Raw genomic sequence first — 22140 nt, forward strand, 5'->3', positions numbered from 1 at the left:
ATGATTCAGTCATTCCACTTCTAGCTATTTACCCAAGAGAAATGAAAGTGTATCTCCCTACAAATACTTACATGTGAATATTCACAGCAGCTTTATGTGTACTGGCCAAAAATCCAGAACCAACCCCAGTCCATCAACCAGTGATAACTAGATAAACTGTCATACACAAATGAATACTCACAAATAAAAAGGGATACACCATGGGCAAACGATTCAACATGGATAAATCTCAGAGTAATTATGTGAACAGGAAACAGCTGGCAAAAAGAATATGGTTCTGTTTATATAAAATTCTAGAGAACACAAACTAATCAAAAGCAGATCAGTGGTCACCTGGCTGGGGGAAGGGACAGGAGGGAAGTGTCACCAAGGGGCATAGGAAACTTTTCAGGTGACAGACATGTTCATAATCTTGACTATGAGGATGGTCTCACAGGCATATGGGAATGTCAATATGTACCAAGGAAATGGCAACCCACTCCAGTGTTCTTGCCTGGAGAATCCCAGGGACGGGGGCGCCTGGTGGGCTGCCCGTCCATGGAGTCGCACAGAGTCGAACACGACTGAAGCGACTTAGCAGCAGCAGCAGCATACACTTTAAATATGGACTGTTTGTTGGTATGTTAATTATACTTCAATAAAGCTGTTTGGGGTCTTCCCTGGTGGCTCCGAGGTAAAGAATCTGCCTGCCAATGCAAAGATGTGGGTTCGATCCCTGGGTCAGGAAGATCCCCTGGAGGAGGAAATGGTAATCCACTCTAGTATTCTTACTGGGAAATCCCACGGACAGAGGAGTCTGGCAGGCTACAGTCCATCGCAAAAGAGTCAGACATGACTTAGCGATGAAACAACAAAGCTGTTTTTAAAGACAATAATCAAAATTCTTTTCCTTTGTATATCCACATCCCCTTGCAATGTAATTTTGCAGCTACTTCCGTCAAAAGGAAGAGTCCTTCTCCATCCTTTGAACCTGAGATGGCTAAGAGAATGTGCTAGAAGTGATGTTGTTGCCTGTTCTGAAGCCTAGGTCTTAAAATACTTGTTCATTCCCTACTGATTTAGTCCATTTGGGTTGCAATAACAAAACCATCAACAGGGTGGTTCAACAAACATTTATTTCTCACAGTTTTGGAGGCAGAGAATTCTGAGACCAAGGTGCCCATGGAGTCAGTGTCTGGTGAGAGCTCACTTCCTGTTCATGGAGGACTGACTTCTCACTGGGTCCTCACATGCCAAAAGGGGCAAAGGTGCTCTTAGGAGTCACTTCTGTGAGGACACTGATTCCATTCATGAGGACTCTACCCTCCAGACCTAATTACCTACCAAAGGCTCCCACCTTCTAATACCATCATTCCAGGGATTAGGATTTCAACATGTGAATTCTGGGGGGACACAAACTTTCAGACTCTAGCACCCCCTCTCCCTCAGAACCCTGCTGTGACCCTGTGAACAGGGAAGCAAGACAGTGGATGGAAGACACATGGCCCAGCCACTCCTCTCCTTTTTAACACCCAGTCACCCCCAGAGGCAGAACCGCCTATCTAGCCTGCAGTCAAGGAAACTGAGTATATTAGAGGACGGGCCAGTCAAGATCATATGACCTACTCAGCTGAGGCCAACTTGAACTTTCAACCCTCTGAATCAAGTAAATAGCTGTTGTGCTATAACACTAAGTGTGGAGTGGTCTCATTTGTGGTTAATATTAATACATAAGTGATTCACTTCCCATCCAGGACCATATTCCTCACTCACCCAACTTGACTTGATCTTGGTGGGGCAGCTAGAGATTAGGAACTGTTCACTATCTTAGGCCACCCACCTTCACTCCACTGAGAACTTTCATTTTTCGTACACCAAACGTGAATGTCCATTATCTAGGCACTGTGCTAGACCCCAAGGGTAGATGATGTACAAGACAGTCCCATCACAGGAGATCTGAGATTATAAATCAGAGTTATAGGGGGGTAGCAGCAAGCATATCAAGTTCATTTTTTCCCTTTTTTAGGTTGGCTTTGTTGTCTTGGATATTTCTAAATCAGTTAATTTCTCTCATAAGCTTAGTATGAAATCCCTCCCTACTCTACGAAGAGTTAAAGAAAATGCGGGTAAACCTCCTGTGAAACAAGACACAATTCAAGCAGCATTAGAAAAGGATGCCATTCAAAGAAGGATGTGATCACAAGTGAGAAAGGAGTGAACATATACAGGAACTGTTGTTCAGTAGATCAGTCTTGTCAGACTCTTTGCAACTCCTTGGACTGTAGCCTGCCAGGTTCCTCTGTCCATGGAATTTTCCAGGCAAGAATACTGGAGCGAGTTGTCATTTCCTTCCCCAGAGGATCCCCCTGACCCAGGGATCTCTTGCATCAAACCTGTATCTCCTGTGTCTCCTGCATTGGCAGGCAAATTCTTTACCACTGAACCACTAGGGAAGCCTGTACAAGAATTATTGAGGGGTAAAGGCGCATAGTTTGGAAGCAGATGAGAAGTCATAGGATTGGGCTAAAAAAAACACAAGCAAATTCATTAACGCAAGTATCAAGCACTGACCCTTGTATTTTTAAAAGGTTTTACAGGCCCAGCTTCCAGATGTTATTCTTCAGAGATACTGATCCAGGAGACAGGCTGACCATCTTAGTCAATTGCCATTTAAATGTCCTGCCCTCAAGTTGAAGGAAACACATATTTTGTAAAGACCTCCAGGAGAGTGTGGGTTCTCAAGGCTGAGGCCATTCCACTCCCAAGAAGTGGTTTATGGATGTAACAACAAGGGCAAGGAACAAAAGCATGAGGTGTTCTTTGCTCTTTATAACTATCTAGATCGAGAGAATACTCATGATTGCCCTCAGAAATATTTCTATTAGACTATCAAGAAAATCCACCTCTTGATGCCTCAAATGTCACCCTGGGTGCTCATCTCCTATTGAAAAGAGTAGACTGCCACCCCAAGGGGAAGGAACAGGAGCCACGTTCATGGCCACAGAGCTCAATTTTGGATGAATCTATCTTTGTCAATCTTCCTAAGATAGCATGGGTCAATGGTTCTACTCAGATTCCAGAAATAACTAATGACTAGTCGTTATTCACTTTTTGGCCAAGGGCTGAAGAAACAGAACAAGGAATAGCTAAATTGATATTTAATGATATTTTGAGTAAAAAACAAACACACAAAATTGGTTTAAAAACCCTCCTGACTTCAAGAGAAAGACAAATACCATATGGTATCACTTATATGTGGAACCTAAAATATAACTCAAAAGAACTTATCCATGAAACAGACTTATGGACAGGGGTTTAAGGGAGGGGGTGGGGAAGGGATGGATTAGAAGTTTGGGATTATCAGATACAAACCAGTATATATAGAACGGATGAACAACAAAGCCCTAGTGTATAGCACAGGGAAGTATATTCAATATCCTCTGATAAACCATACTGGAAAAGAATATGAAAAAGTATGTATATGTACATGTAACTGAATCTCTTTGCTATACAGCAGGAATTAATACAACACGTTAAATCAACTTGGGGGCGGTCCTAAGATGGAGGAGGAATAGGACAGGAAGACCACTTTCTCCCTCACAAATTCCTCAAAAGAACATTTCAACGCTGAGCAAATTCCACACTTTAAATCAACTATATTTCATTAAAACAAACACATTTCAAAAAAAAAAAAAATCCTCCTATGTCTCTCAGTTGTGAACCTTTCACTCACTATCTTTTTAAGAGAACGTATTCATTAACCTGTGCTGTGCTGAGTCACTCAGCTATGTCTGACTCTTTGCAACCCCATGGACTGTAGCCCTCAAGGCTCCTCTGTCTATGGGGATTCTCCAGGCAAGAATACTCGAGTGGGATGCCATGCAATCCTCCAGGGGATCTTCCCAACCCAGGGATCGAACCCAGGTCTGCCACACTCTAGGCAGATTCTGTACCATCTAAGCCACCAGGGAAGCCATTCACTAACCTAGGACTTGGCAAAGAGAAGAAAGTCTCCCTAATCCTTAGCCATGCATACCCCTAAGACAGAAGCCCAGGAGGGATTTAGAGACAAGTGGAATAGTTTCTGCAGCCCTTCAGGGTGATCTCCAAGTCCCCTGGTAACAAACAGACCCTTGTCTACCTAACAACACGTGTACACACCACCCACAAGACACAGATCCTACTTCTTATTTCTCAGAAGCCTTGGGCCTTCTGCTCAGATGAGGGTTCTATCTAGGGAGTGCCTCACCTGGAACTCTACCCTTCTTCCAAATTATATCTTCCCCAGATTCCTGGAAAAGCTTTCACCTCAATGGAGAAAGATTTAAGTTGGTCGCTATTAAAATTGCTTTTATTATTATTATTATTTTTTTGCTTTGACAGCTTTGTGCCTTTTATCATTAAAAGTACAATATCATTTAAATAAAAGTGAAGAATGACATTTCTAAGAAAATGCCTACCTCTCAGGGATAACACTATTAATTTTAAAAGGTTATTACTCGAAAGAACACCCTTTTAGCACACCGTGTTAAACAGCACAAAGCTTAGCATGTCAACAGGCCATACATCAGCAATTTGCCTTTGGTTCTGAGAGTCCAGAAAGAATCTCCTGTACTGGGAGTAGGCTGACTGCACCTCCAGCCCTCTCCATGTCAGCACCAGGCACAGGGCCACAGCCGTCTTCTCAGTGAGCAAAAGCACATGCACTCATTCTCCAAGTACTACTGAAAGAAAGCCACGACTTTTTTTTTAGAGACACTTTCATCAGATGTGTTCCCAGCCTCTGGTTCCACTTGGCAACAGGCCAAGCTCGGTAGCCTTGATAGAGGAGCAGTGAGCTTGTGAACCACCTGAAAATTCAGTCCCCACAAGACATAAGGAAATATTTCATTATCGCCAGTATTCAACCAACATGGTAGATTACAAAGGCCATAAATCAGTTCACTGGCAGACTGTATTTTGTACCTTCCAGATGCATTGGCCTCTAGGACAGAAGCCGAGAGAGAAAAGACCATTCCATAGGAAAGAAGACCAGCTTGGCTAAGAGACAAGAATGTAGGATAATGGGGCTTGGTGGCAGAAAATGCATTGATTTTAGCCATAGTAAGAAGTAACCTCGCGAAAGTGCTTACGTGAAAGTTAGTCATTCAGTTGTATCCAACTTTCTGTGACTCCATGGACTGTAGGCTGCCAGGCTCCTCTGTCCATGGAATTTTCCAGGCAAGAATACTGGAGAGGGTAGCCACTCTCTTCTCCAGGGGATCTCCCCAACCCCAGGGATCAAAACTGTGTCTCCTGCATTGCAGGCAGATTCTTTACCATCTGATCCACCAGGGAAATGGAATAACTGAAAGGGACTTGCATAGACACACACAAAACCATCAAGTACCAATTCCACTTTCATTCTTGTATATACCACTTAGAGAAAATAGTCTTGCTGGAGCAATCAGCAAAATTCAGAAGGGGCCAGGGTGAAGCAGAATCAAAGGGACTTTTTCCAAAGCCCAGAAGCATGCATTCTAAGAGGAGCATTGGTTTGACAGTACATGCAGTGTCCTGCAGCAGCGCTCTCTGCCCATCAGATTACTGTCATCATACACATTGCTAACAAAATCAGACTCCCTCATCTAATCTCACTTCAATTTGACCTGGTTTCACTCCTATGAAAGAGAGACCAACAATAAGTCCAAATGCAATACAGGTGGCATAGAAAATAAACACTGTCTCCAAGACAAAAAATTACTCGATAACACTGAAAACCTATATCCAACAGTTTCAAAAAATCTATCAGGATTCTCCCACTATTGAACAAGAAAAATCCTTTCAAATTTCCTGGAAAGAGATTGACAAATGAAGATCTGAAGGGTGGAACACCCCTTCTCTTTAGAAATGGAGAGTTCAGGAATTAAAATGATAATAAGTGCTGTCAAAAAAAATCAGTGCTACAAACACAGTTCGATCACTGGTGCTGATAGGGGGTGCCACACAACTCAGCTTGCTCCTTTCTCTGTATGAAACATGACTTGTCATCTGTCATGTGGACTAGGTTTGACAATTTCAGTCACATTAGGGAACATCACATCTGCTAGGGCCATCAGCCACTTTCTGCAAATGCTCTTCAATCTGAGGGTATTGCTGGAGAATCGGTGACAGTGTTGGCAAAACCAGAAGTCTTTTCAAGGCTGAGCTCCAGTGTTGAAGGCTGACGTGATGATTGTCTCTGAAGGTGACTGAACCCACTCTCAGGGTCCAGATTCAGCTCCATGTGGCAGTTTCAAAGCTCACATACACAACTATTTTTGATTCCCACACACTAAATCAGGTGTCATCAGAACCAGTCGCACATTTTCTTATGCTGTGACATGAGCACATCTGTGGCCCACACTGGCCATCAGAAGCCAACATCACCAAAATAAGAGTTCTGGGGTCTGCTACTGATTTGAACTATTACTCTGAGCAGTCAATACCGTATCTACCTTTAGATCTTCTGAGGGGATTAGACTCAGTAATGTCTGAGATGTCTATTTTAAGAGTCTGTGCTTAGGAACTGACAATAAAAAGGAGAATATATATCTAAAGATATAATTTGACCTCACAATATTTCAAAACGCCTTTAAATGCCGAGTCAAGTAACAAATTTCTGACTTTTTAACAATACAGGAAATGCCTATCTTTGAATAAAGACAACATCAAAGAAAAGAGGGCACAGAAGGACAGAGACCAGCCACAATAATATTATTCAAGCCCCTAGATGCAGCCATTCCTGAAGCAGAAGTGCTTCAGGAACCTTTCAGTTATGTGAGTCAATACATTTCCTTTTACATTTAAGCTTATTTACAAGCTGAGCTTCTGGTCAATTCAAATCAAGATGATTCCTGACCAATAGACAGAAGGAGGAATCTTTAGGACCCCTGAAGAGCGTTCAGTATTTTAATTGATCTCATTACTTTGAGTACCAGATCAAATATACGTCAACCTCAGTAACTTGATCTGTAAAGAAGAAATGGACTTTGTGACCCATCTTCTTATACTGAAATCAGTATTCGTCTGGCTTAGTCTGTAATCCAGTGGAAAGAAATTCGTATAGGCCCCACTGAAAGAAAGTGGAGAATGTAAAGAGAAGTGAGAGTTAACTATAGAGATGAATTAGTGAATGCCTAGCCTCTCTCTAGGGCTTCCCTTGTGCCTCAGCTGGTAAAGAACCTGCCTGCAATGCGAGAGACCTGGGTTCAGTCCCTGGGTTGGGAAGGTCCCCTGGAGAAGGGAAAGGCTACCCACTCCAGTATTCTAGACTGGAGAATTCCATGGACTGTATAGACCAAGGGGTCACAAAGAATTGGACACAACTGAATGACTTTCACTTTTCCTCCTCTCTCTCTCTAGAAGTCTTGAACTGGCCACACAGAGGCACTGGTCATGATTGCTGAGGCCATATCTGGTCGTGGTTGTACAAAATAACCAAGAGTAGATGGAAACAAAACAAGAACACACACCCCCTCTCCCCACCCCCACCGCATTCACAGATTGCCAAACGACAAACCTGGGAAGCCAAAATACACTGCAGGTCCAGGGCATGAGATCAGGCTAGAATCACAGCAAAATGTAATTCAAAAGGAGTGGCAGAATCAAGAAGTCCAGTATAATGCAAAGTAGGACTGCATACGCCAACCTCGTTACACCTGGATTCCAGTGTCATGGCACACAGGGTCATGCTGGGAAGAGATTCAAGGTGGACAAAAGGTAGCCTGTCTTTAGGTTTAGGAGAAAGAAAGAAAATGGAAAAGGGGTCTGGAAGAGGAAAAATGAAGATAAAACAAGAGAAATGAAGTATGGTGGTTAAGACCAGAGCCTCAGACTTCCTTGGTAGTCCAGGGAAGTGGTTAAGATACCATACTCCCAAAGCAGCGAGCCCGAATTCAAGCCTGAGTCAGAGAACTATTAATAGGTCCCACATGCCACAACAGGAGTTTCCATGTCACAACTTTAAGATCCCACAGGCCGCAGAGAAGACCCTGCATGCCCCAACTGAGACCAGGCACCGCCAGAAAAGGCCAGGGCCTCTGAAAACAGACAGACCTGGGTTCAAATATGAGTTCTGCTTCTTTTGAGACTTCTCTTTTTCCTTCCTCCCTCCTTTTTTTTTTCCTTTCTTTGGTCTTTAACAATTTTATCGAATTATAGTATACATGTTATAAAATTGCACATTTCAAGTACACAAATCAATGACCTAGTAACTTTACCAAGTTATGCAGCCTTCACCCTAAATCAGTTCTAGAACACTGTCATCTCTCCAGTAACCACCTTCAGTCTCACAGTTAATCTCCATCCCCATTCTCAGGTCCAGAACTACCACTCTGTTGAGTTTCTAAAATAAATTTATTTTCTGCCTCTATAAATTTGCCCTTTCTGGACACCTTACATAAGTGGAATCACATGATATGAGGTCTCTTGTGTCTGACCTCTCTTATTTAATGTAATTTTTTGAGACTCACCCATCACCATTTGCATAACAAGTGTCAGAAGTTCACCCCCATTTTGCTGAAGAGTAGGTCACTGTCAGTATGAGACTTATTTTCTTAAACCTCAGGTTCCTCATCTGTAAAATAAGGATAAGAATAATAGAACCAATTTGATAGTGTTAAATACATGTGATAAATGAAATAGTGCACATTAAGACTGTAGCATAGCAGCAGGTACCCAAAACATGCATAATTAATTTTAAGAAGCTACAGTAGTAACATAAAGAAAGCATTGCTATTTCAACCATTCACAATTCTGACTTTACAGACATCACCTTCCTCCTACTCACTATTCAGGGAAGAAAAGGAAGGTATGTTTGCTTGCATTTTAGTAGAAAAGGAAAGGAGAACAAAAGCTAAGTGAGTGCCTTGGGCCCCCCTCTCCAAGAACCTCTGGGTGGAATGGGGAGGGGTGCTTTGGCACAGATAGCTCACAAAATGAAGCACCTCCTAAACAGCATCACCCCAACTGTCAGAGAGCCTATTGCTTCTAAGTGAATCTGGGGGAAGATGGCAGAATTGAGTTAGTAATGCATAGATTCACTTTCTAAAAATGGAGTGATAATGATGTAAGAAAAAGCTCCCTAAGTAGGAATAATGGTGTGAAAGTAAGGAAAAGAACAAATCCAAGTGAATTAGAAAATGCCACCCAGATCCTGTCATGTACTCAACTGCTGTAAGGCCTCTCCCAGGGAACTGCACGGGCACAGCCCTGCTCCAGCTCCCAAAACTCAGGACAGAGGAAGGAGACAGCTCCTTGTGAAGAGGCATCCTACAGCTTGATTACCAGTCCAGCCTTCCCTGTCTTTCATGTAGCTGACTTTGAAAATACATTTTTTTAAAGCTCAGATGTTTAAAGGTTTCATCATTCCTGCTAGCAGAAATACATTAATCAAAAACAGAAACATGCATGGAGAAATGATTAAATGGTCCCAAGCAGGGCAACTGCTGACACCATTCTCTGCTGCAGGGCCCATGGAAGGAAGATCCACAGAGACCTGGAGCAGAAGTATATCAAATGGAGCTGGAACTTTCAGAAACAGAAATAGCCAGATTATAAAAGGGTGGGATTTTAGGTATAGGAAACTTTCATATACTTAGTAAGTGTTCCTGAAAGTAGCAAACATCCAAACCAAAGTTTGAATTTCAGTTAGAGCACAGTTACTGGAAAGACTCATACACCTCTAAGTCAACCTTTCCATTTATATCCAGATATCTAGAAAGAGGAGAAGGAATAGAAACACACACAAATATACATCCATGACCCTGGCAGGATAGATAAGGACCTTTCATCATTAATTAGATTTAGGATAAATTAAACAACTATAATTTTGAAAGCTGCACACTTTTTGCATTGCTAAGAATAGACACTCAACAGGTGGCTTTTGTGCTTTGTTAAAGTAAACACTTCAGTGAAGTTTCTTTAGATCCACAAAGTCACAGCAGGAACTTAATGTGAGATCAAGGTTAGAAATTAAATTGCTCGAAGGAATGATGTATGAAGAATGTTTTGAGTCTTCTCTCGGTGCTTGAGGAAGTAAGGAGTCTAGGGACCTGAGAATGACAAAAAGGGAGATGAGGCGAAAGTAATCCTAGAACTGTAGTTCTCAACCAGGTATGCTTTAGTTCCCAGGGGACATTTGGCAATAGCTGGAGACATTTTTTGTCTCCCTCCACAACTTGAAGGGGAAACACAACTGGTGTCTAGTGGATAGAAGTCAGGGCACTGTCAAACACCCAACAGTGCACAGGTCAGCTCCCACTACAAGGAATTATCCCTCACAAAATTTCAATAGGGCCAAGTTTCAGAAATGATGGCTTTGAATTGTGGTGCTAGAGAAGACTCTTGAGAGTCTCTTGGACTGCAAGGAGGTCAAACCAGTCACTCCTAAAGGAAATCAACCCTGAATATACATTGGAAAGACTGACACTGAAGCTGAAGCTCTAATACTTTGGCCACCTGATGCAAAGACGCCGACTCATTGGAAAAGACCCTGATGCTGAGAAAGATTGACGGCAGGAGGAGAATGGAGTGGCAGAGGATGAGATGGTTGGATAGCATCACTGACTCAATGGACATGAGTTTGAGCAAACTCCAGGAGATAGTGAAGGATGAGGAAGTCTGCTGTGCCACAGTCCCTGGGGTCGCAAAGAGTCAGACACAAGTTAGCAACTGAACAACAACAGCAAGCTGTAGAAGAAAAATAAAAGGAGCCTATTAGCAACTTGGAACGTCAGGAATCAAACAGACAAATAGGGGACAGATAGGGGAGAAATTCCCTGGGATCAGGGATGGACCAGGAAGTTTTCATAATACCTATTCAACTTTCCTTTGTGTGCTTAGAAGTACCAAGACGTCTCTTTCCATTTTCTCTACGTTAAATTCTACGACATGATAGCCTTGTGGTAGACATGTCTTGGAGAATAGGAAAGAAGAACTGCAATCAGCAGAGGGCAGGGAGATAGCAGAGCAAGGTGCTGCAGCAGAGACCAATGGCGATGCTTGAACCAGCCAAGCCAGCAGGGCAGGCTGCCACGTCTTCACCTCGGCAGTCTCCCAGACTTGGGGGGGGCGAGGGGGGGGAGTTCTGCCAGGATGTGGCAAGAAGGCTTGGGGAGATGGTGACACAGATAAGGAGGCTCATACTCATTCAGTCGTGTCAGACTCTTTGCAACCCCATGGACTATAGCCCACCAGGCTCCTCTGTCCATGGGATTTTCCAGGCAACAGTACCAGAGTGGGTTGCCGTTTCCTCCTTCAGGGGATACTCCCAACACAGGGATCGAACCTGCATCTCCTGAAATGGCAGGCAGATCCCTTACCACTGAGCACCTGGGAAGCCCCCTCAGTGTAATAAACTTGCTTGCTGCAGGGTGATTAAATACAGTCAAGTCTGGCCAGAGCACACAGATCTGGTAGGTGTCACAGCCTGCTCATCTCTGTCTTCCAGCACCTCACACACCATCTGTGCCCTCATATCTGAGGTTGGACTTTCCACCCCTACATTCAACTGTGGCAGTTTATGTCAGTTATTGTTATTTGTCTTTTGTGCTCCTTTTTAATTTGTAATTAAAAAATAAAAATACAGCCTTAAATTGACCAAAGGCATGAGAAGAATGTACATACAGGGTCAGTCAGCTTCTCTTGAGTCTCACAATCCCCATGCCAAAATTTTCAAGCATCCACATATGCCAGACATGGTACCAATGGACATGAGTGGCACTCTGAATCTTCAGGGCAAGACGGTGACATACAGGTAACTATTTCCATTTTAGTGATGAGAGAACAGACTTGAAAAGACAAAGTTACTTCTTTAGGTTACACAGGTGGAAAATATTAGTTTCAGGCTTAGAACCTGGTCACCTTGACTTTAAGGACAGGGGAACAAGTTATCATGGAAATATCATAACAAGTGGAATAGAAATGAGTACCTAGCACATAAACAGATGTTCAATATTATCTTTATATTATTTATATTATTCAATATTATCTATATATATTATAGTTTAAATAAAGTGAATTAAAACATTTAAAAATCTATTAGTAGATGTAAAAAATCATAAGGGTTTAAGCAGTATAACTTGAAATACTTCCAGGAGTCAATTTGTCAATAAATATAAAGAGAGCTAGTGAGATTCTTACTATTTCATCAAGTAATTCTATTTCTATTATCGTAGTCTAAAGATGAATGAAGGTAGAGATTTATTCTGCAAATGAAGGTAGAGATTTATTCCCAAGTATTATGGGGTTCATTTATTATACAAAAAAAGAGAAATCTGCTATCATAAGGAAATTAATTTTAGCATATTCATAAAATAGAATTGCATATATTTACTAAGGATTATTTTACCAAAATACTTACTATGGGAAAGTCCTTAAAATATTAAAATAGGATTATACAATTACATCTTCACTGTGATGCCAATTTTTTTAGTATATAAGAAAAAAGATGGCAATAAAATATGCCAAAATATTATTAATAGTACATTTTTTTCTTTTAAACACCTTTCTGTATTTAAAATTTTTTCTACAAAATCTAGACCTTCCATTTAAAATTGTAAACAAAATGAAAACCAAGATGACCTTGCAATAACTTGAAAAAGAAGTCCATAAATGATGACTGGGTTGGGCAACAGTAAGGTGCATTTGAAAGACCTTCGACAAAGAAGTCTTACTCTGCAACATAACTCCAAGATAACACCTAGCCCCAACCCCAGCCTTACCGGTGGTGCGTCAGAGACACACAAAAGACTCATAAAGTTTCCATCAAGAGGGAGCTCAGAAAAGAGAATGACAGGGATCTGAAGTCCTAAGGAAAGACCAGGGCTTACCAAGAAACATGAAAGTAGGTGAAAGCTAAGTGGGTAGAAGCCAGGCTGGCCCTGGACAGTGTAAACAATTTGTAAAGCAGCCTTTCCCTCAGGGGGAGGAGATTATTACAGTCCCTGGTGATGTTAAAAGAAGGAGCCCCTTGACATGTCTATAATAAAAGTGCTTCCTGCTACTATATAATGCCGGCACGCAACAGCACCTTGGGCCAACTCTTAAAACAGGAGTCGGCAGACTTATTTCTATAAAGAGCCAGATAGTAAATATTTTAGCCTTTGCAAGCCATATAGCTACTCAACTCTGCCATCGTAGTATGAATACTGCCGGGAGACAAGACATAAATAAATGGATGTGGCTGCAGTCCAAAAAAACCTGAATTTATAGAAACACTCATTGGGCTAGGCTGTCCCTCTGGCAACAGCTTGCTGATCCCTTAAGACTTTAAGCACAGCAGTGAAAGCTTTCTCTTCTGGCTTTTCCCACTGGTCATGCTTCCTCGTATTAAGGCACCAGAGTTTGAATTGCATAAATTATGTGATTATTTGGGGAAAGAGCTGAGTGAGATCGAGGTAAATCAGAAAGCGCGTTCATTTTACAGAGCTTTGGTAACTGCATGGACAGCAGGTACAGAGGGAGGCCTTCTGCCCGGAGCTCGCCAATCTGCTGGTGACACAGGCTGATCAACACGCAGTCTGCCTAGTGGAGTGAGCACCATGGACTGGTGGGAAGAGGAGCCGAGACTGGAGACCCAGGAGTGGCAAGTGAGCTTCGCATGAGTGGAGTCTTTTAGGCTGGAACTCCAAAACCAGAGGCCGTGCTTTAATTAGCCATATGACCTTCATCTCTCACTCAAAAAAATCTGAAGGCCTGACATTGTTGGATTTTCCCTGAGCCCTGTGATCCTACAGAACAGGGAAGGTTTGTGTTTCAGAAATCAGCTTACTGCAGAGAAGCATCCTTCCCCCTGAGACTTAGAAAAGACTCATGGGTGGCTGCCAGGCCCTGTTTACCGATGGCAAAAACAGGCACAAAGCCTCCAAGTTCCCATTTTTCGCCCCATAAATAACTAACTGAACTGCTTATCTCCACTGATCAGGGCGAAAAAATACGTATTAACCAAGTTTTAGTTCTGCTTCCCTTACTACTCCAGACCCCTGAAATCTGGCCCACCCTCAACCCGAATTAGCGCACAGTGCCCCCACCCCTCAGCGAATAGGTTGGCCTCAGGGTCACATCCTGTATTCACACCATCGGTTCCTCCCACTCCTCCACATCTGGTTCTTTGTAGCCTTGCTTACTCCTCTATAAAACCAAAGTCCCACTTCCCCGGTGGTCCAGGGGTTAAGAATCTGCTGCCATGCAGCAATGAAGTCCAGGCGCCACAACTACTGAGCCTGTGCACCCTAGAACCCATGCTCTGCAACAAGCCACTGCAACAAAAAGCCCACACACCACAACTAGAGGACAGCCCCCACTTGCCACACTTAGAGAAAGTCCACACTCAGCAAGGAAGACCCAGTGCAGTCAACACATAAATAATAAAAAAGAAAAATCTCCTTTTGGCTCATTTTTGATACACTGGCTTTATAGTTACATTTTCCCTCTGGAAATAGTCCCTTTCTGCTTTGTAATATTCCTTTGGAATAAATCTCTCCTTACTGAGTCTGGATTGCTTTTTCTTTGACGGGCTCTAGATGAGATGGTTGATATGGTGACCGGTCATCTCTCCATCTCCCTCTCCTGCAATTCCCACCTCCATATCTGCTCTCTCCCACTCCACCCTAACCCCGCTGCCTTCCTCAAACTCCAAACATGTTTCCATTCCAGAGTGTTGGCATTTAACATTGAAACAGGTATAATCTACCTGGGTTACTCTCTCTCTTTGTCCCAGTGTTTGTTCAAACGCTAGCCTATCCAAGAGTACCAACTCCATCTCTTTCCTTTCTGCTTAATCCCATACCACCTTTTTTCTTTCTTCCTTGTGTTTATCTCCACCTGATATAGATTTATTTATTGCCTATCTCCCAGCACTTAGGATATAAACTCCCCATGACTGTGCCTTCTTTGTACATTGCTGTACCTTTAGTGCCTGGAACATGGCCTGGGATGAGACAAAGTCAGCTGTCAGTAAATACCTGGCTCAATAAAAAGACCTGAAGAAAGAGAGTAACGTGAAACCTACTAGTGGTAATTATTGAGTGCTTACTAGATAATTGCTCTGTGCTGATTTCTAAGCCTCACAATTAACTGTTAAGGTAGGGATTATCATCTCCTTTGACAAATGAGAACACTGAATTACAAAGATTCACTAAAATGTCCACATTTTTATAGCTATGATGTGCTCAGGCTAGGATTCAGATTGATCCCCGCACCCTTATACTTTTGGCTGTAATATAGCGAATTCCCTCTTAAACCTTTATTACTGCTGCCATGCTATTGCCTGCAAGAAAAGAAGACAGAAGTCCTAGAGCACCACTTCTTTTTGGCTCCAGGAGCAAGGATTTGAGGGAGAACCTGCAGGGGTAACATAAGGCACCTTCCAGCTGTCCCCAGAAGTTATGGTGAGAATCCCAGCAACTGGGGTCTAGAGCCAGAAGCTGGCCACCCCAGCTCACCACTACGACCTCAACAGCCAGCTGTGCCCGACACACAGTAGAGACTGAATGCATGTTGAGCAGAAGTGCCATAAGGGCATGGAGGAAATGCAACCACCAGAGGAGGAAGGGCACACTGGAAGCTGGGGCAAATCTGAGGCTGCTTATGCTAGAGGTGGCCATTAAAACTCCCCGCAAAGGACAAACAGCATTCACATAAGCGAGAGGAGAAAAGGCCTTCGCATCCTCTCTGGGACTTCCTCAGCCCGTCTCCTTGTGCGCTCCATCTCACTGTGTCTGACCCAGGGCACAGCCTGCCAGTGGGAAGTGTTCCAACCTGACCAGCTATTTCACAGTCAGGAAAATTAATTACCAAGCTGGAGGCGGAACATGTGACTCATTTATTCTTCTCAAAGCCAGCTCTAAATCTTGAAGGCAAAAATAGCAGGCACTGAATACTCTTATCATTCCCCCTGTATGCAGTGAATTCTTAAATAGGTCTACCTATATCTATACACGTTATTTTTGACTGAAAAATGTTTGCTAAACATATTAATGACCTAACTTTTATTGAGCGCCTAATATATGTCAGGAACTGTTAGACATGTTCCATGCAACAAGGCATCTTCCTCTTACAGGAATCCATGAGATACTGGTTATGTCCATTTTACTAAAAAGAGGCTCAAGAGGTCCATCATCTTTTGGTTATAAAATCAGGGTGCAGATTTAGGTCTGACTGTAATATCATTGCTTTGTCAGCTGGATTACTTGGTCTTCCAAGACATAAACTTTTTACCAACTTCTTCATATTTTGCTAAATTAAGCACCCACACAGAAATGGGGCTCCTCCCACAGGAAACCAGTTCCCTTTGACAGCACATTACCCAGCATAGTAATCGGTGCATGAAATTACAGGTGTGTTCCTCCTTCATGAATGCCGAAAATAAGAAAATAAACTGAGCAATCAGATAAATCAAGGGCAACTATCTACCTGTTAAGAGGATTCAGCTCTTTAGAAAGGACTGAAAGCAACGTCCTAGTGTATTTCATTGTTGCTAATGAAGAATGCAGTAGGTATTTGGGAAAATGCTCATCAATTTGCCTGTCATGCAATTTCTAGTTTTCATATAATCTGCTCATTCCTCAGCCTGGGCAAAGGAAACCTTCAGTACTACGTGACCTGGACCCTGGTCTCAGCTGATTGTCATGACAGACAGTCTGACTCAAGCTGGGCTGATTAGATTTTCTACAGAGAATGTGTCAGGCATGAAGTATGAATACAGGGCATCAAGGCGGCTACAGTTCATAGAACACAACCAATGTTCTTGGGGAGCAAGAACAGAGAAGTCAATATACAGAAGGAGAGATGGGAAACAGTACCAGAAGCCAGACTACACCAAAGAGCCAGGGAGTGGCTGATTGACACCATGGAGAGACAACTTTCCACTCCTGAGGAGGCCAAACTATCCCCTGAAGTTAGGTTCTGAGATTCCTCTGATATCTCACACTATGCTCAGTTGCTCAATTGTGTCCAACTCTGCAGCCCCATGGACCGTAGCCTGCCAGAATCCTCTGCCCATGGAATTTTCCAGGCAAGAATACTGGAGTGGGGTACCATTTCCTACTCCAGGGGATCCTCCTGACCCCAGGAATCAAACCCGCATCTCTTGCATCTCCTGCATTGGCAGGCAGATTCTATACCGCTTGCACCACCTGCCTGATATGTCTCACTGGTGGTGGTGGTGGGTTAGTCACTAAGTCATGTCTGACTCTTGTGACCCCATGGACTGTAGCCTGCCAGGCTCCTCTGTACATGGGAATCTCCAGACAAGAATACTGGAGTGGGTTCCCATTTTCTTCTACAGGGGATCTTCCCGACCCAGGAATTGAACCCGGGTCTCCTGCATTGCAGGCAGATTCTTTACCAACTGAGCTATGAAGGAAGCCCAATATATCATATTAAATTTCCCTTTATTTAAGCTATTTCCTTGGAGTATACAGGCATACCTTGGATATACTATGGACTCAGTTCCAGACCACAGCAATAAAACGAATATCTCAGAGAGTCACACAAATTTTTTGCTTTCCCAGTGTGTATAAAAAGCTTTGTTTATACCATACTGTAGTCTCTTAAGTATGCAATAGTTCTATGTCTTAAAAAAACAATGTACCTACTGTAACTAAAAAAGTATTTTATTGCTAAAAAAAAAGCTAATCATCTAAGCCTTCATATTATTTTTTAACAGTAACGAAGATCACTGATCACAGATCATCACACAAATAAAGTTATGAAAAAGTATAGAACTTTGTGAGAATTACCAAAATCTGACACAAAGATCACAAAGTGAGCAAATTCTGTTGGAAAAATGTAGCCCACAGTTTTGCTGGATGCAGGGTTACCATAAACTTTTAATGTGCAAAAAGCACAAATCTGCAAAGCACCATAAAATGAGGTATGCCTGAATTGTAGCACACAGGCTTAGCTGCCTCATGGCATGTGGAATTTTTCCTGGGCCAGGGATCAAATCCCCATCCTCTGCAATGGTAGATGGAATCTTTACCCCTGTTCCATCTTGAAAGCCTCGTAGTCCACGGGGGTGCAAGAGAGTCAGACACAATTTACTGACTGAACAACATCAACATGCCTGAATGAGTTACCTATTGCTGTGTAACAAACTATCTCCCAAATGTAGAAGGTTAAAACTATCAGATTGCTTATTTCATGCAGTTTTAGAGGGTCAGAAGTACAGGAACAATTTAGCTGGTGGTTCTGACCCAGGCCATCTCCCGGGCTGCAGGCCAGCTGGGCTGCTGGTGGGGTCTCCAGTCACTTACTGGCTTGACTGGAGCTGGGGAATCCACTTCTTGACTCACTCGCCTGGCTTTTGATAGGTCTCAACTCCTTCCTGGCTGGTTCTCCCAGAGGAGAGAGAAAGACAAAGAGATCCTGGTGGGTTCCTATCCTGGCTTCTCCGTTATGGCTGTGGGACTGTGGACACGTCACTGAATGGCTGGACCTGTGTTCCCTCATTCATAGAAGCGGCTGACTGCTGCAGCAACTACCTCTTAGAACTGATGAGACAGGGTAACTGGACATGGACAGTGCTTACGACAGGACTTGGCACAGAATCAGTGCTCAACAACTATCAGCTGTTACTCTGGGTTCATGACTCTGCCATTCACTATGCGATTTACCTCCTATGACAGAAACTCCTGAATCACAGAGCCAGATGGAGCAAGTCCTCCCTATCCCCTAAACACAGATGAGGAACAAAGTAATACAGATTCAGTAAATAAAGGCTCCTCAACCACACAAGGAGGGGCCAGGGGACCAGGAGACGCTGCTGCAGATTCTTCATCCGTACAGAGTTCAAATACGGAATTCAAATACGAACTATTGAACTATGAAGTTCAAAACTTCATATTCTCTAGCTCATCCACTGCTTTATTCGCATCATACACATCTTCACACTGTTCTTTTTTTTTTTTAATTTTAAAATCTTTAATTCTTATATGCGTTCCCAAACATGAACCCCCCTCCCACCTCCCTCCCCATAACATCTCTCTGGGTCATCCCCATGCACCAGCCCCAAGCATGCTGTATCCTGCGTCAGACATAGACTGGCGATTCAATTCTTACATGATATGCAAAATTCTCAAACTAGTGTTTAAGGACTTGCCAGGCCTGCAGTCAGGCCACCTTGCCCAATAACCACCCAAATAACCACCAGGTGATTATTTCCTATAGTAACTGCTTTCGAGAGACTGGACTCCTTGCCTTTTTCTGAGCTCATGCTGGTCTCGTCTGCATCTTCTCCCCTCTGCCACTCTTCCTCCCAACTTCAGTATTTTCAAATTCCGCTCATGGCTCAACTCCATCTGATCCATGCAGTCTTCTCTGACCACATACTCAAGAGCTCTTGAATTCTTGTAATGCTCTGGGCTGTTTATTAATTCATTTGTTTACTCAAACTATTATTGACCATTTTTTTTTCTTTTGAGGGAAAAAAAGTCAGAACTCTACATCACACACAAAAATAGATTCCAGATGGATTAAAAAGCTAACTGGAGTGAATAGGCAGTTCTAGAGAGATGGAAAATAGATCAGTGGTTGCCAGGGCCTTGGGGTTGGTGGGAAATGGGGAATGACTGTTAAGGGGTCAGGATTTTATCTTTGGGATGAAAAAAACGTTCTTAAGTTTGATTGTAGTGATGGGTTTTGCAAACATATAAATATTTTAAAACCATTGAATGGTACACTTAAATGAGTAAATCATACTAAACCATTGGCTAAGGAGCTAACGCTCAGTCGTGTCCAACTCTTTGTGACCCCATGGACTGTAGCCCACCAGGCTCCTCTGTCCATGGGATTATCCCAGCAAGAATTCTGGAGTGGTTTGCCATTTCTTCCTCCAAGGGATCTTCCCTACCCAGGAATCAAACCCACATAGCATGCATTGGCAGGTGGATTCTTTTACCACTGTGCCACCTGGGAAGCCTCAATAAAACCATTAAATATGTTAAAATCATTGGATGGCATACTTTAATAAGTTATGTAATAAGTGCATTGTATCTTTTTTACATTTTTTAAGTATTATTTTTAAAACTTCTGGAAAAAAGCTAACAAGAGGCAATTCATTGAGCTTATACTTAGGATTTTTATATTCTTCTCTGTGTATATTACATCTCAATAAGAGTTATTTTCAAAAAGCTAACTGGATAAAGAGAGATCTATTAAAGTTTTAGGAGACACAGCAGGAAAATAGTCTTCATAATACTTGGATGGGCAGAACCTTCCTGACAAAGCACCAAAAACCATAAAAGAAAAAAACTGACATGTCATACATTACTATCCATACGTAACAATCAGATATTCCCATCAGTAAATGACATCATAATTATTTAAAAGACCAGATAATATTTACTATACATAAATATATAACACATAATTTATTAACTATCAAGGATTTACTATTCCTAATATAAAAGAAGAGGGCTTATCTGGTGTCTCCATGTAAACAATCTGCCTGCCAATGCAGGAGACTGGGTTTGAGCCCTGGGTCTGGAAGCTCTCCTGGAGAAGGAAATGGCAACCCACTCCAGTATTCTTGCCTGGAAAATCCCATGGGCAGAGGAGCCTGATGGAGTCAGATATAACTGAGCAACTAAACCACAACAATACAGAAAGAGCTCTTACAAGTTGATAAAAATGATAAACAACCAAATGTAAAATAAAATAGGCAAAGATATGAACATGGGATGCAAAGAGCTGTGACCAAGACAAAGTGCAACCGATGGTGAGGGGACTCTGTCCCGAGATACGGCCTCGCTGCTCCTCAGTAACTGCACTGCCTTATCCACAGTGCAGTCAATGCGCGTTTACCTAGGGCAACACTTTTCTTTTTTCTTTCTGGCCACACCTCATGGCCTGTGGAAATTCCCTAACCAGGGATCTAACTCCTGTCCCGTGCTGTGAAAGCGCCGTCTTAACTGCTTGACCACCAGAGAAATCCAAGTGTAACATTCTTATTTGCCTCCCTTGAGTTTCAATTTGTCCTTTATCTTTTTCAGTCTAACAGATTTTACATTTTTCCATCTCTACTTCTGCGATGGCAGATGTTCCTTTTTTACTTTTATTTGAAAGCAAAAACATGTTGTGTGTATGTGATTTTAGTAAATGCCTTCTGTTTCATACTTATCTTTTTTTTTTTTTTACTTAATGATGATTTCTCTTTTGATATGCTGATGCAGCCCAAACTAATCCATTTCCCTTCCACCCTGAGTTATGTGATCTGTTGAGAAGAAGTAACATGTCGATGGAAGCAGAATAGGAACTCAGCCTTTTCATCAGTAATTCCATCCTTGGTGTAACAGGCGAAATGATTATGCTTTCGGGAGTTTAAAGTAATTGCCTGTGGCAAAAAGTAGAATTTCCCATTTTGTAATGAAAATACTGAGGAGTTCTAAGGGACTAAATTGGCTTTAGCATCACATTTCCCGATTTAAAAATAAAAATTCAAAAAATGTGCACAGGTGGGTAGAAGGAAAGAAAATTCTTAACCTTGGATTAGCCACAAGAGCATGATGAGAGCTAACTGTGAGGTGGTTCTTTTTTCCTCTGTGCTGAGAGATTTAACAGGAGAAAGAAAAAAAAAAAGTCCTTTCAGGAAACAAATTTCTCATCAGTAGCTGAGTTTGAGAGAGCTGTGGAAATCACAGGATTGAAGCTCCGATTCCCATTCCTTCCCCACATGCCATAGCCTACATTTGAAGGCCGATTTAGAAACCAACTGAAAATCCTGCAGCCACCTCAGGAAAGCCCTCTAGAAGCCATTCATCTTACTGTACTTCTGCAGCACCGCAAACCCTGTCGCCCAAGCTAAACACTGTTCCTCTGAGACCCTGCTCTCCCCTCTCCCTCACCACCCAGCCAGTCACACCCTGAGCTCTTGCTCTTATTGATAGAGTGATGTTGTGCGCTCTTTTTTTTCTGAAGTCATGCCGGATAAGGAATGGAAATTTCATGCATAAATGGGACCGATTCTTTCAGTCCACTAATAGTCCCTCACCTATCCTTCCCAGGACACAGTTAACATTGAAAGAGAACGCACTCCAAGAATGAAGTGATAATATTCCAGAGAATTCAAGATAAGCCCAAACTCCAAGTTGTGTTGTTCTGTTTATGCTATACTGCAACAATTCTGAAAAGTGAACTTAA

At 42.5% G+C, this 22140-nt stretch overlaps 1 long non-coding RNA gene across 1 annotated transcript in view; it reads right to left on the minus strand.

Annotated features, from left to right (window-relative positions):
* The window catches only part of LOC138427555 (uncharacterized), a 218940-nt gene that overhangs the window by 169528 nt on the left and 27272 nt on the right, over window positions 1–22140 (minus strand). The window contains exon 2 of the long non-coding RNA XR_011252056.1: window positions 8472–8575. This is a non-coding gene — a long non-coding RNA (uncharacterized lncRNA). The remainder of the gene's footprint in view (window positions 1–8471; window positions 8576–22140) is intronic.

The sequence above is a fragment of the Ovis canadensis genome, chromosome 22, assembly GCF_042477335.2.
Source record: "Ovis canadensis isolate MfBH-ARS-UI-01 breed Bighorn chromosome 22, ARS-UI_OviCan_v2, whole genome shotgun sequence".
Classification (NCBI taxonomy): domain Eukaryota; kingdom Metazoa; phylum Chordata; class Mammalia; order Artiodactyla; family Bovidae; genus Ovis; species Ovis canadensis.